Source organism: Leptonychotes weddellii, chromosome 13 (assembly GCF_054177405.1).
Source record: "Leptonychotes weddellii isolate Sample4059 chromosome 13, ASM5417740v2, whole genome shotgun sequence".
Classification (NCBI taxonomy): domain Eukaryota; kingdom Metazoa; phylum Chordata; class Mammalia; order Carnivora; family Phocidae; genus Leptonychotes; species Leptonychotes weddellii.
The window spans coordinates 14,972,645-14,987,964 of NC_138381.1; the positions used below are offsets into that span (position 1 = coordinate 14,972,645).

At 47.4% G+C, this 15,320-nt stretch overlaps 1 non-coding gene across 1 annotated transcript; it reads right to left on the reverse strand.

Annotated features, from left to right (window-relative positions):
• Positions 1-4,344: 4,344 nt before the first annotated feature.
• LOC115940328 (U2 spliceosomal RNA) lies at positions 4,345-4,535 on the reverse strand. The gene has a single exon (XR_004075096.1). It is a non-coding gene; the product is annotated as a U2 spliceosomal RNA (small nuclear RNA).
• Between the last annotated feature and the right edge of the window lie 10,785 nt (positions 4,536-15,320).

Below are 15,320 nucleotides of genomic sequence, written 5' to 3' on the forward strand. Positions count from 1 at the left end.
AGGCAGGCGCTGCTTCAGGTTGACTGGATTCAGTCAGTCTAAGAGGGAGGCCTTGGGAGCCTCCTCCCCAGAAGAAAGCACACGCTCTGACCTGCCGCGGGAGGAAGGCAGGTGAGTCTGTAGCCGAATCGCTCCGTTTGGGCTCCTGGGTACCTGGCTAGGAGCCGCGCAGGGCCGGGCTCCAGGCCTGGGGGCGGGGCGGGAAGGGATGCCTCGGATTGGACCACTCCGAGAGAAGGGCGGAGTCAGGCGCGGCCTGGGGACCTGGGGTGCTCGCTGGCGGGTGCCCAGCCGAGACCAAGGGCTAATCCAGAGATCGCGGACGCGCGGAGCTATGCCACCCCGGCCACGGCCCCCGCGTCGGGGGCGTTTCCGTTTTCGCGTTTTCCCCATTTTGGAGGAGTGTCTTCTTGCCCACGGGAGTGTCGTGATCACACCGCGCGCCACGGCTCTGGATTTATGGTGGCGATTTTTCTCTCCCGCAGGGACGCGGGGGACTGAGGGCCCCGCCTCTCCTGGTCACCCGTTTCTGGAGCCACGGGGTCCAGAGGCGACCGCGGCCCCGCGGGGCCCTCCTTGCTCCGTGTCCTGGGGCCCCACGCTGTGGCCCCAGGCCCGTCCAGGCTGTTCATCAGGATTGGTTGTCCCGCTCTCGAAACCCAGTTCTGCGCCCTGCGGGTCTGAGCTCCCACCTCTGCTGCCTGGGAGGGTGACCGGGACTGGTGTGGATGACACGGGGAGGACCGGGAGAGACCCCTGGGGAGGGGCAGGCTTTGACCAGAGGTCAGCAACTGGCCTAGGGTGGCCCCTATGTAATTTTAAACAGAGAGTCCCTGTTGGGGAGATGGGAAATGTCCAAGCAGGGGAGACAATCCCTGCCCGTCCCCCACTCCCATCTCCAGTTAATCCAGAATCCAAAGAACGGAGACAGGGAATCCTAATCCTCCCCTCTCTGAGCCAAATTCATCGGTTAATCGAAAGTCTGCTGAGGGATTCTGGAAGCCGGGGCAGCCCAGGACTCCGCTCCCCGGGAGCCGCGTCCGCCCCGCAGGCGGTGTACAGTGGGGACATCAGGAGTGCGGACTCAGCTGCCCAGGCGACTTTAACATTTGAAGTCATGCCTCTCCTCTCCTGCCACCTTCCCTCCTCCTCCCCTGCCCCCCAGCCTCGCCGCGGGCCCTTCTCTGTCTCCATCCAAGTGCTCCTTTTCACCCACAGAACCTTACTACAAGAATAGAACTCAAGCCTCCAGGAGGCCAGTAGGAAAAGATTTCCGGGGGAGATAAAATTAATGAAAAAATTGGCGCTTCCTCTCTGCACAGCCAGCGCGAGCTCCGCACCGGCCCTCGGGGCTCCGCCCGCGTCCTAACTCGCCTGGAAAAGTGGGACGGCCCTGCAGCGGCCCGCGGGTGCGCGGGACCCTTCAAGAGGCGGATGGTGTGCTTTGTGGCCAATGTCGTCCCCTTAATTGGGAACGGGCTCTCATGATCTGGCCTCAGCTTGTTAACTGTACAATAGTGGGCAGAGTTAATGACTCATTAGTGATTAATTCTTTAACTGTGCCTTAACTGCTCACTGTAAACCCCCTTTCCTAAAACTGGATTAAATCGTCTAGATCCTTGGCCACATCTCTCACAGCCCTGGAAGAGGCTTGGAGGATGCCATGTTCCCTCCAACTTCCGGGTCAGCTTCTTAAAAGCAGGTGCAGCGGCGCCCCTCAGCCTGGAAGTGGGGAGACCTGTGGGGTGGCGGAGTTGTGACATTGCCTGGTCGTGACCTTCAACAGCCCCAATCCCCCCCCACACACACACACCAAAGCTGGATCTCCAAGATCTCCCCTCCTCCCTCATTGTCCCACCAAAGACACCTGAAATGTAACACCCCATTTTCCAAGCAGCTTTCCTCTGCTCTGCACTTACCATGGGTGTGTGTTCACAGTAGATTCTGAATGAATTGTATAGGAGGGTGCCTTCCTGTCAAAAGTCACCTGCAGAAGTTATTTCCAGGGCTAACAATAGCTGGGTTCTAAATATAGTCTCTCCATCTGTACTTTTAAAAAGTTAGCCCTTAGTGGTTTTTTTTCACCTTCTTAATTTTCCTACAATCGTTATCCATTCTGGAAATTTGTAAGATATAGTGGACATGTAATGATAAACAAGAATCTCCACCCTCAAGGAACATGGTCTAAGTAGAGGAAATGACCCATTTCTACATATGTTTTCAAATGCCTACTGGTTTTCTCCACTTGGTGTTCCACAGGCCACCCAAAATAGATATGCTCAAAACAAAACTTACTCATCTTTACTCTGTGGCTTCCTATAAACCTCCTTAAAACTCCTCCCTCTTTCTTCATTCAGAGCCACCCAATGGATATGAGAGTCATTCTTGATGCCGACACAAGTTATTTTCCACTTCCTTTCTACCTCCTACCTCTCTCCCCGCCATATAGCTTCCAAATCTTAGCTGCCCAGAATGAAGACACCTCCCAACCTCCCTTTCAATTAGATATGATTAAATATCTACTAATGTCGTGGAAGGGAAAACACTTCTAGGAAGTAAGTTCTAACAAGTCACCAGCTTGCTCTGCTCTTGTCCCTTCCCTGCTGCCCACTGCCTACGAGGTGGGTGTGATGCTGGTGCTGGAGTACCCGCCTGGGACCATGTCATGAAGCCATGTGTTGCGAATGTTGAATAACAGGATAGAAGGGACCGTATGTGGTAAGTCCCTGACACAGGAGCACTATACCAGCTCCGCATTGCTACCTGGGTTCTCTGTTTTAAGTCTGTTTGTTGACTGCCAGCCAAACCTAGCCCTGATTCAGTCATTCCTTTAAACACCTATATGCAGTTCATTACTTAGCCACATTGCTTTTACTTCAGAACACCTAAGTTCACCTATCCTTGATTTTCTCTGCCAGTTCTCTAGTTCAGGGCTTTATTATCCCTCCCCCATGTTGCCCGCTTCCCACGGCATACAGACTTTCTCATATGGCACTTAACACATATGCTCCTGCTTCATGGTTATTTCTTCATTGATTCATTTACGACCATGTATTGAGTTCTTTCTCTCTCTCTCTCTCTCTCTCTCTCTCTCTCGGGAGCTGTGAAGATATGGCCTCCATATGGATCTGCTTGTCACTCAGTCCTCAATCTCTCCTTCACACTATAGCCAGAATTAGGTATCTCAAACAGTTCCTCTGCTTAAAATAATTCCTTATGGCCCATGGGACCAAAGCCAGGCTCCTGGTGAGTATGGCGTCTGAGGCTCTTTTGAACCAGACCCGACCCAGCTTTCCAGGCTTGTCTCTGGCATTCTTGCTCTTTCCTTACCTTCCTCTTTCCCTCTTCCTTTCCTTGCCCTCTGTTCAAGTGAGACCAGCATACTCTGCCTCTCACTGGTCCACCATATGCTTTTTCACTTTGTGGCTTTGCCCGTAAATATTCCTTCTGCCTTGAAGGACTTCCCACCATCCTGCTCCTGGCAAACTCCTCCAGGACCTGGCCCAGGTGCCACTGCCCCTCTGCACAGCTGGCCTGCATTCCTGCAGGCGGTCAGTTCCTTGCCTCCCCCCACCCCTGTACCAACCCCTCCTAAGAGCACTTCGTTGTTGTCCACTCAAGGGCTATTCCAGCACATATCCCATAGTGTTGTCTGTGGCCCCCAGTGAAACTGTAGGATCCTTACAGGCAGCTGTCTGACCCTTCTGGGCATATTCAGTGCCTGACCCCATGGAAGCACCTAGTAACTGATGAGCAATAACTAACACAAAGGGCAAGTGATTCCCAGAGAAAGCACCACATTCTGTAACAGCTTATAACAAAGAAACCCGCCTTAGCCTATGAAGTCATGAAGTCACCAAAGTCACCCTGAGGAAGTGACACTCATGAGCCCTGAAGGGAAAATGGAAGAAAACAAGGAAGAGGTGAGGCGAAGGGGAGTTCACCACACCTGCAAAGGAAGAGAGAGCCGGGCTTGTCTCAGGCTCTCAAACTAGGCTGGACTGGCAGGAGCCGAAGGACAACTTAAAGAAATAAGTCTGTATGTGGCTACAAACAATTCGGGAGCCAGGCTCAGCATCCAACCAAGACACATAAGGAGAATTCTCCAGCACAGGAAGGGTGTTCTGGTGCTGGACAGCCCAAAATTAACTGATGTCGCTACAGGTGGTGACATGATCATTTCAAATAGATTATCCTGCCCGTCATATGGAGAAGAGCTTGGAAGGAGGTAAGAGAGGGTTCTAGAAGACCAAATGGAAGGCTATTGCTGTACCTGAGGGAAAATGGAAGCTTGGCCTTGTGTAGTGACAAGGTGGCCAGGTTTGAGGTTGAATGAGGAGATTTTGGGGGAGCACCGTTCCTGGGAGTACTGCAATGCCAGGTCAATGCATAGAGTGGACGGAGCAAACTCCTTTTCCACCTCCCCACTCCAAAAATCCATTTAATGTATTGTCTTCGGATCCAGGACATATCAGATATTAAACTGATCGGAACAGATACTACACTTGATCTTAGCCAAAAGACTGAGAAACAATTTTTTTTAAAGTTCAGTTTTGATCAAGTGAGTTTGAGGGAAGATATTGAGTAGACAATTCCAAGTACTGATTTGGAGCTCAGGGGAAGGATCTGAGCTCTGAGATCAGTATACAGAAGATAGTATAGACCATTGGCATACCACAGAGGAGGTTGCCTCGGGGGAGGGAGCGGAGAGAGAAGAGGATGCTAATGTCGGAGCCTTGAGAAACGCCAGCATTTTGTGAACTTGCCCTGAGCTTTTCCACCCCTATGGCTTTACCCAAACTCTGGAATATCTTTCCCCACAGAAAATGCTTAAAGATGAAGGAGAATGCAACATACCCAAACTTCTGGGATACAGCTGAAGCAGTGCTTAGAAGGATTTTTAGCAGCAAATGCCTACATTAAAAAAGAAGAAAGATCTGAAATCTACAACCTCACCTTCCATCTTAAGACACTAGGAAAAGAAGATTAGACTAAACCTAGAGTGAGCAGAAGGAAGAAAATAGTTGAAATCAGAGTGGAAAGGGCACCTGGGTGGCTCAGTCAGTTAAGCGTCCGATTCTTGATTTCGGCTCAGGTCATGATCTCAGGGTAATGAGATCGAGCCCTGCATCTGCTCCGTGCTGAGCATGGAGCCTGCTTCAGATTCGCTCTCTCCCTCTGCCTCTGCCCAACCCCCACACCTCTAAAATAAATAAATAAATTTTTTTTTTTTTTTTTTTTTAAGAAATCAGGGGTGCCTGGGTGATTCAGTGGTTAAGTGTCTGCTTTTGGCTCAGGTCATGGTCCCAGGGTCCTGGGCCCCTCATCAGGTTCCCTGCTCAGTGGGAAGCCTGCTTCTCCGTCTCCCACTCCCCCTGCTTGTGTTCCCTCTCTTGCTGTGTCTCTCTCTGTCAAATAAATAAATAAAATCTTTAAAATAAAATAAAACAAAGAAATCATAGTGGAAATCAATGAAATGGAGAAAAGAAAAACAATAGAGAAAATCATATGAAAAATATTTGATATAAGCAGTCATCAGAGAAGTGAAAGACAAAACCCCAGTGAGACACCACTGCATACGTATTAGGATGGCTAGAATCAAAAAGTCAGTGGGAAGAAGTGTTGGTGAGCATGTGGAGAAATGAGAACCCTCGTACAATGATGGTGGAAATGTAAAATAGTGCAGCCACTTTGGAGAGCAAGCAGGCGGTCCTTCCAATGATTAAATACAGTTTCTTATGACCCACCAATTCCGGGCAAGAGAAATGAAAACGGATGTCCACACAGAAACTTGTACGTGAATGTTTGTAACAGCATTCTTCATAATGGCCAGAGGATGGAAACAACCCAAATGTCCCTCAACGGATGAACTGACAAAGTGTGGCATATACATATGATGGGATTATTCAGCCAGGAAAAGGTATGAAGTATGTATACGGGCTACCGCATGGGTGGACTTTGAAGACATTATGTTAAGTGAAAGAAGCCAGTCACAATAGACCACATACCATACACACGGACATTGCTATGAAAGTCCAGAATAGGGAAATCTATAGAGACAGAAAATTGATTCACGGCTGCTTAGTGCTGGGGGACAGGGAGATGGGGACATAGAGGGTGATTGATAAAGGATATGGGATTTCTTCTTGAGGTGAGGAAAATGTTCTAAGATGGGCCGTGATTATGGATGATTGCATGTATCTTTGAATATACTAAACACTATTGAACGGCACACCTTAAGTGGGTGAATCGTATATCCCAAAAGTTGTTTTAAAAAAACACAAAATAGTCTTTCCACCAAGCTCTTGCTCCTTCCATCCATTTCAGGTACTTGTGCTGGAATAATTTTCCTAAATACCATTTTCATTATGCCGCTCTCTTGCCAGGTGAGCCTTTGCAGGGTCAATAAAGATGCCGCAGTTCAGCTAACACGTTCAGCGCCTACTGTCCTAGGCGCAGTGATACATCCACCTGCTTCCAGCTCCAGATCTCAACTCTTCTTTCTGACCTTCAAGGCTCACCCTGCATGCCTCGCTCACCCATTTCCTTTCCCATTGACCTTCTTGGTGATAGAGACTCTCCACTTTAAACAAGCGACCTGGACAGCATTTTGCTCCCCTCCAATTCCTTCTCCATGTTGTTACTCAGGGTGGGCAATACCCTTTCATCCAAAATGACAGACCGGCCTAAAAGGCCAGTGCTCCCGGGAAAGAGAGCAATTGCTTAAATTCACTGTGTGATGTTGAAGCTTGGTGGGTGAAAACTTTCTCTGCCAGTGACAGTTCAGAGAGCTGGGCCTATGGAAAGAGGGGGGCCTGAAGCCCCAGGGAAGCTGGATTCGCATGCCATTTAAATAGGGCCAGCCCTGCGTCCATGTAGGATTGTTCCTGCTTTTTTTCACCTGGGTACGTACTAACCACCCTGCGTCTGTCGCCTTTTCTCCTCTCCTTGCGTCTAACCCAACTCAAAGCTCATCTCCTCCAGGGATCTCTCTTTGGTTTCTCTGGCCGCAGTCTCCTTACTTCCCCAGGATCAGTCTGTCTTGTATCTATGAATTCCCCTCCTCTGTCCTCCCCTACCTCTTTTTATTATTTATTTATTTATTTATATTTTTAAAATTCTTTATTTAAATTCAGTTTAGTTGACATATACTGTATCATTAGTTTCAGGAGTAGGACTTAGTGATTCATCAGTTGCATATAACACCCAGTGCTCATTACATCACGTGCCCTCCTTAATGTCCATCCCTCCATCCCCCCATCCCCGCACCCACTTCCCTTCCAGCAACCCTCAGTTTGTTTCCTAGAGTTCAGCATCTCTTACGCTTTGCCGTCCTCTCTGTTTTCTTATTTCATTTTTCCTTCCCTTTCCCTACGTTCATCTGTTCTGTTTCTTAAATTCCATATTTGAGTGAAATCATATGGTATTTGTCTTTCTCTGACTGACTTATTTTGCTTAGCACCATTTTTTTAAAAGATTTCATTTATTTATTTATTTGAGAGAGAGAGAGAGCACGAGCAGGGGGAGGGGCAGAGGGAGAAGCAGACCCCCTGCTGAGCAGGGAGCCAGACCAGACCCCAGACTCCAGGACTCGGCACCATGACTGGAGCCGAAGGCAGACGCCCAACCGACTGAGCCACCCCCGTGCCCCTTTGCTTAACATAATATGCTCTAGCTCTATCCACGTCATTGTAAATGGCAAGATTTCATTATTTTTGACGGCTGAGTAATATTCGTGTGTGTGTGTGTGTGTGTGTGTGTGTGTATACACACATCTTTATCATTCATCTGTCAATAGACATCTGGGCTCTTTCCATATTTTGGCTATTGTGGACATTGCTGCTATCAACATTAGGGTGCAAACAAAAGTAAAAACGAACTATTGGGACTTCATGGAGATAAAAAAAAAAAAACCACCTTTTGCACAGCAAAGGAAACAGTCAACAAAACTAAAAGGCAACTTACCGAATGGGAGAAGATATTTGCAAATGACTTATCAGATAAAGGGCTAGTATCCTCCCCCACCTTTTTTAAAGCAAATAAGCCCATTTGACAAAAATCTGCTTGCGGCTCAAGGTTTAGCCTTCGAGGCTCTGTACTCAAACTCACAGGACTGTGTGAATATTCAAACAGCCCTCCTCTGTCTTTTCTATATTTTGTTTTGAGCTGAGGAGCACTCCTTTCAGATTACCATTATAGAGAGATTTCTTTTCAGGAGGTCACAGGAACCCCAGTTCTGCCACGGATTTGATGCGTGGCTTCCGGCAGAGTAGTCTCAGTCTGGCTGGAGTTCCTGGGCTGTGAAACCAAAGGGCTAGACCTCAGGGCCTCTACTAGTCTCCCAAGCAGCAAAATTCTGTCCATCGAAAACACGCACTTCAGTAATTTGGCTGAGGGTGCCATCTGATGGCCCTTTTGAGAACTTCACCCGCTGATTGCGCACTAGAAGCTTTCCTACTGGAATGCTGACTTCCCAGCAGGGCCTGCAATGAGAAGGGCCTTCCCTCAGCCAGGTAATGGCTTTACGGTCTGACTCCTCCCAGGTCCATGGGCTTCATGCTTCCCCTTGGGCGGAAAGACCCTCCTTCTCCACTCAGATTCCCACCCAGGCTAGGTCAACCCAGCCACGGGGATTCTTACATCATTAAAGCCACCCTAAGAGAAACCAGGACGCCAAGAAAGCTATGATTTCGCGTTCTCATGCCCCCCCTCCCCCAACACACTTCACATTAGGAACGAATTGGTTCTAAGGTAATTCGTTCAAAGCAGGAGTGACTTCTTAAAACTTTCATGAGGAAATATGTGCATTTTTAATACAATGAGCCCTGAAGTAGGGCAATTCTTTTTTTTTTTTTTTTAAGATTTTGTTTATTTATTCGAGACAGAGGAGAGCACGAGCAGGGGGAGCGGCAGGCAGAGGGAGAGGGAGAAGCAGGCTCCCCGCCGAGAAGGGAGCCCGATGCAGGACTTGATCCCAGGACCCTGGGATCATGACCTGGGCCGAAGGCAGACGCTTAGCTGACTGAGCCACCCAGGTACCCAATTCAGTACCTTTTAGATATTCAGGAAAGGGTTTTGTGTCCAGATGGAGTTTCCTTCAAGAATAGAGGCTATAGGGCACCTGGGTGGCTCAGTTGGTTAAGCGACTGCCTTCGGCTCAGGTCGTGATCCTGGAGTCCCGGGATCGAGTCCCGCATCGGGCTCCCTGCTTGGCAGGGAGTCTGCTTCTCCCTCTGACCCTCCCCCCTCTCATGCTCTATCTCATTCTCTCTCTCAAATAAATAAATAAAATCTTAAAAAAAAAAAAAAAGAATAGAGGCTATAGTGGGGCGCCTGGGTGGCTCAGGTGGTTGAGCATCCGACTCGATTTCAGCTCAGGCCATGATCTCAGGGTTGTCAGATGGAGCCCCTTGTCTGGCTCCCCACTCAGCAGGGAGTCCGCTTCTCCCTCTGTCCCTCACCCTGCTCGTGGCCTCTCCCTCTTTCAAATAAATAAATAAATCTTTAAAAAACAATAAAGGCGGGCGCCTGGGTGGCTCAGTTGGTTAAGCGACTGCCTTCGGCTCAGGTCATGATCCTGGAGTCCCGGGATCGAGTCCTGCATCGGGCTCCCTGCTCGGCGGGGAGTCTGCTTCTCCCTCTGACCCTCCCCACTCTCGTGTGCTCTCTCTCTCTCATTCTCTCTCTCAAATAAATAAATAAAATCTTTAAAAAAAAACAAAAACAATAAAGGCTATAGACAAATAATTGTGAATAAGCAAGAATCCAAGGAATATCATTCCTTCTTAAGAGCCCGTTTTAAAATAACTATTAGAGGGGCACCTGGCTGGCTCAGTTGGTGGAGTTTGCAACTTTTGATCTCAGATTTGTAAGTTCGAGCCCCACACTGGGTGTAGAGATTACTTAAAAATAAAATCTTTAAAAACATAACTTAGAGGATGGATTTCAGGTAATCAAGAGATAACTAAGGAACCCACAGCCAAAAAATCGTGGATGAGCACTGAATATATGCAGTCTACGGAACTACAACGAAACAAATGGGGGGATGTGGTGTGGTTATCTGCCCTCACATTATAGAACTGAGGCAACTGAGAAAAAAAAAGAAAAAGGGAAGAGATCAGAACTAGAGCAAATTTGCTAGTGCTGGAATGCAAATAATATCCTTAAAACTAATAAATAAAAGAAGTATATGTATATTTAATACAAAGCTAAATACAAAAAAGGTAACTTTATTGACTAACATTGGGTGATAGGGCAAAAGGAAGGAGGGAGAAGAAACAGTAGGATCATCATTTGGAGTAGGGAATGAATACATACTGCCTATAAAAACAGATATCTGAAGATATGATATAGAAAAATAATTTTTTTAAAAGATTTTATTTATTTATTGGAGAGAGAGAATGAGAGAGAGAGCACACGAGGGGGGCAGGGTCAGAGGGAGAAGCAGACTCCCTGCCAAGCAGGGAGCCCGATGCGGGACTCGATCCCAGGACTCCAGGATCATGACGTGAGTCAAAGGCAGTCGCTTAACCAACTGAGCCACCCAGGTGCCCTAGAAGAATAATTTTTAAAGGTAGCCCCCCCACACAAAGGTACAAACCTTCCTCAGTATCTGAAAACTATATACACACGCAGGGAAGCAACGAAGAAAACAGATCAGGCAGTGAGAGGCTTTCAGAAGCAAAACTATAAAAACAAAAAGGGGATTTATACTGCTAAAGAGACAAATTCACCCCAAAGAGACAAAAGCTATGAATAGCAACGGACTATGTAACCTAGCAGTAACAGTCATACAGCAGAGATTACAGGAGGTTGAGGAGAAAGAGGAACAGTAGGAAGAACATCACAATAAACTCCAGGGTAGTCAGCACGACCCGCGGCGATCTCCACCCCAGCGCTGGTTACACAGGCATGTGTAGCTGTGAGCATTCACTATGCCTGAGATTCGGGCACTTTATTGTGTGTATATTATCACTCAATCAATCACATTTTTTTTTTAAAGATTTTATTTATTTATTCATGAGAGACAGAGGCAGAGGGAGAAGCAGGCTCCCCGCCGAGCAGAGAGCCCGATGCGGGACTCGATCCCAGGACCCTGGGATCATGACCTGAGCCAAAGGCAGACGCTTAACCAACTGAGCCACCCAGGCGCCCCTCACATTTTTTTAAATAAAAAAAAGAATTTGCCTCGTTCAAAACTCAAAAGAACACCACTTCGGAAGTCATTCAATCTTGATACCCCGACACCATTACCCATAACGGAAGTGCTTTCAGATGGTATTGAATTATTTGTTACTTGCATAGGAGGGTCAAAGTTACAAATTTTAAGGGCGCCTGGGTAGTTCAGTCTGTTAAGCGACAGACTCTTGATTTGGGCTCAGGTCATGATCTCAAGCGTCGTGAGATCGATTCCTGGTGTCCGGCTCCCCATGCAGGGCAGTCCACTTGAGATTCTCTCTCTCCCTCTCCCTCTGCCCCTCTCCCTGATCTTGCTCTCTCTCTCTCTCTCTTTCTCAAATAAATAAATAAATAAAATCTTTTTGAAAAATTACAGATTTTAAATACTGATGTGCAAAAAGATTTTTTTAAAGCCCCATTCTTGATTTTATGAAATGAAACTAGCTATCTTCATGAGCAAAAGGCAGATTTGCCAGGGACTTTTCACCCCGCGAGAGGACCTGAATTAGTTTGCTAGGGCCGGTAGCACCACAAACCGGGTGGCTTAAACAACAGAAATTTATTCTCTCACATTTCTGGAGGCTGGAAGTCCGAAATAAGATGCTCTCTGAAGGCTCTAGGGAAGGGTCCCTGCCAGGCCTCTTTTCTAGCTGCTGGTAAACTCCTTGGCTTGCGAGAACGTAACCCCAATCTTCAGATGGCATTCTCCGTGTGTGTGTGTGTGTGTGTGTGTGTGTGTGTGTCTGTAACCACATTTCCCCTTTTTATAAGGACACAGTCATATTGGATTAGTGACCAACCCTACTCTGGTGAGATTTCATCTTGAGTTTACTCATTAATAATTAACATTATTTCCAAACAAGGTCATATTCTGAGGCACTCGGCGGGGTGGGGAGGGGCGGCGGTCAAGACTTCAATATATGAAATGCATAGAGATAATAGCACTGAGGACTTGCTATAGTTTTCTCTATTTATACATCTGTGAGTATGGAGCAGTATGGAGACATAAGGCTGGGTAGTATCTAATAACCACCCCAAGATGATTTGGCCCTGAATGGGATCCAATGGCACAAAAATCTGGGTTGTACTTGAGGAATGGGATATGGTACTGAGGGCTGCCATGTTGAGTTGAGAGGCTCTAATTTGGAAACTTAACGTTCACACAAAAACCTGCACAAGAATGTACGTAGCAGCTCAAACCTGGAGTCTGCCCAGATATCCTCCCACAGGTGAGAGGCTAAACAGGACTGTGGCCCACAAGCCACAGAATACTATTTAGCAATAGGAAGAGTGGACTCTTGAGAGATGCAGCGTGAATGCATTTCCAGGGAATCATGCTGCGGAAGAAAGCTAATTCCAAAAGAGGTGTGTTCTCTATGGTTCCATTTATGTAATACTTTTGAAATGACAAATGTGAGACATAGAGGACAGATTGGTGCTTGCCAGGCGGAGGGGTGATGGCAGGGCAGAGAGTGAGTTATAGAAAGGTAACAAGAGGGACCATGCAGGGGAGCCTGGGTGGTTCAGTTGGTTAAGCGACTGCCTTCGGCTCAGGTCATGATCCTGGAGTCCCGGGTTCGAGTCCCTCATCGGGCTCCCTGCTCAGCAGGGAGTCTGCTTCTCCCTCTGACCCTCACCCTCTCATCTCTCTCTCTCTCAAATAAATAAATAAATAATCTTAAAAAAAAAAAAGAGGGACCATGCAATGTTGAAACTGCTCGGTATCTCCACTGTGGTGGTGGATATGCAAACCTACACGGGTGATAAAAGTGTATAGAACCCAAAATATACAAGCACAAATGGGTACAAGTGTAACTGGGAAATCTGAATAAAATCAGAGAATTATTTCAATGCCAACATCCTGGGTGTAACATTACACTACAGTTTTGCAATATATTACCATTAAGAGAAACTGGGCAAAGTGTACAAAGTATCTCTCTGTATTATTTCTTTTTTTTTAAGATTGTATTTATTTTTTTATTTTATTTATTTATTTATTTATTTATTTGACAGAGAAAGACACAGTGAGAGAGGGAACACAAGCAGGGGGAGTGGGAGAGGGAGAAGCAGACCCCCTGCCGAGCAGGGAGCCTGATGCGGGACTCGATCCCGGGACTCCAGGATCATGACCTGAGCCGAAGGCAGTCGCTTAACCAACTGAGCCACCCAGGCGCCCGATTGTATTTATTTTTTTTAAAGATATGTATTATTTGAGAGAGAGAGAGAGAATGAGTGGTGGGGAGGCACAGAGAGGGAGAGAGAGAGAGAGAGAGAGAGAGAGAGAGAGAGAAGCAGACTCCCTACTGAGCAGGAAGCCCAACATGGGGCTCCATCCCAGGACCCAGAGATCATGACCTGAGCTGAAGGCAGACGCCCACCTGACTGAGCCACCCAGGGCGCCCCTCTCTGTATTATTTCTTACAACTACAATGTGAATCTCTAATTATCTCAAGTTTTTCAGTTAAAAAAGGAAGAGTTTAACCTATTTGGGAGGGGTGGTGATGAAAGGGATGAGTTCTCTGAGGAAATGACATTTAAGCCAAGACATAAAGGTACAAAGGGGGCAGCAGAATGTGCAAAGGCCCTGGAGCAGCAAAGAGCTTGGTGAGTCCATGGAACTAAAAGAAGTCCAGTGAGACCCAAGTGGGGAGAGGTGAGGTCAGAGGCAGTAGCCAGACCAGGCAGGGCAACAGACTATTCTAGAGATTTGACCTTCTGCCTGAGGATAGAGACCATGTTTTAGGAAGCAGAGTTCCGTGATTTCTTATGAACTTGGAAAAGCCCACTCAGGGTATTGGAAGACCGCAAGGATACACGTAGAGAGACCATTCAGGTCATGTGGCAATAGGAAAACTATTTCAACATCCATCGAGAAGGAGATTCAGGATGATGAGGTTCATTTTAGACCCACTGAGAGGGCATGACCAGAGGAATACTATGCCTCACACTTGGACTTCTTAATAAATAAGGGGCTTGTTTTGAGTGTCAACCTTCTGGGTTCAGCAGGAAATATAAAACCAACTGAGGGATCCCAGTTGAGGTCTACTAGAAACTAAATCCATCAGTCACCTCAGCAACCACGTAATGCCATAGATTTCCTTCCCTTGATTACTCTCTGGAAACCACATGTTTACTCAGCAGTGCCAGACCCCAGGCAGGCTCAGGGTCACACCAGTGATACTCCAGGGCCACCACCGGCATCTTACTGTCCCCTGAACAGGCTTGCATGCCTATAACACATGTCCTTTAACTTTAAACTAATAAATGGCTTCTTCTTTTTTTTTTTAAGATTTTATTTATTTATTTATTTGAGAGAGAGAGAAAGCAAGAGACAGAGCACAAGCAGAGGGCGAGGGGCAGAGGGAGAAGCAGACTCCCCGTGGAGCAGGGAGCCCCGATGCAGGACTCGATCCCAGGACCGGAGACCCCGCTGCCCCACCAGGGTTGAGATTGGACATAGACACTCACTGACATCTTCAAAATAAGACAGAGAGTTTCTTGCTTCACGCGCCTCTCCCCCTCTTTTAACATTTCACCTGTCGCAGTCATCGGGAATCTCTGGAAGTCTTGGTGTGAATTCAATCTCTCTCTCAATCTCATCATCCAGAGAACAGTAGAATGTTCTATGGGTGGCATCAAAATCTCTGCGTAATGATTGGTTGGTTCTAGGAGAGCCGTGTCCTCGCTCTCACAAATGCACGCAGGGCCACAAGATTTGGTGGAGCAGGGAGAGGTCAGGCGGGGTGTGTGCCGCACAGCCCACAGTTATTCCTCAAGATTCCACGGAGGGCCTGCTCTTTGGTTTGTTTCCGGACCCAGCGAGGGCCTCGGCAAAAGAATCTCTGGAAAGAAATGGTCTGGTGCTGGGTTCTCACGAGATTCGATTCCAGCTCCATTTCTTTATCAAGGATGTCTGAGCAGTAGCCTTTCAGAGTGCACGGCATTGCCTAGCGATCAGGCGTCCTAACTTGTTCCCACCACCAGCTGGGAAGGGAGTGAATCTTCAGAATCAGTCGGGAGAGCAAATATTATTCGGTAAACACCCTTCCAAAACGTTGCCCGCTCAACTAGGAAATCAGAAGCATGGGCAGGAATTTAAACAATATTGTTGAACAAGCACGGAGTAGTCCCCTTACCCCCGA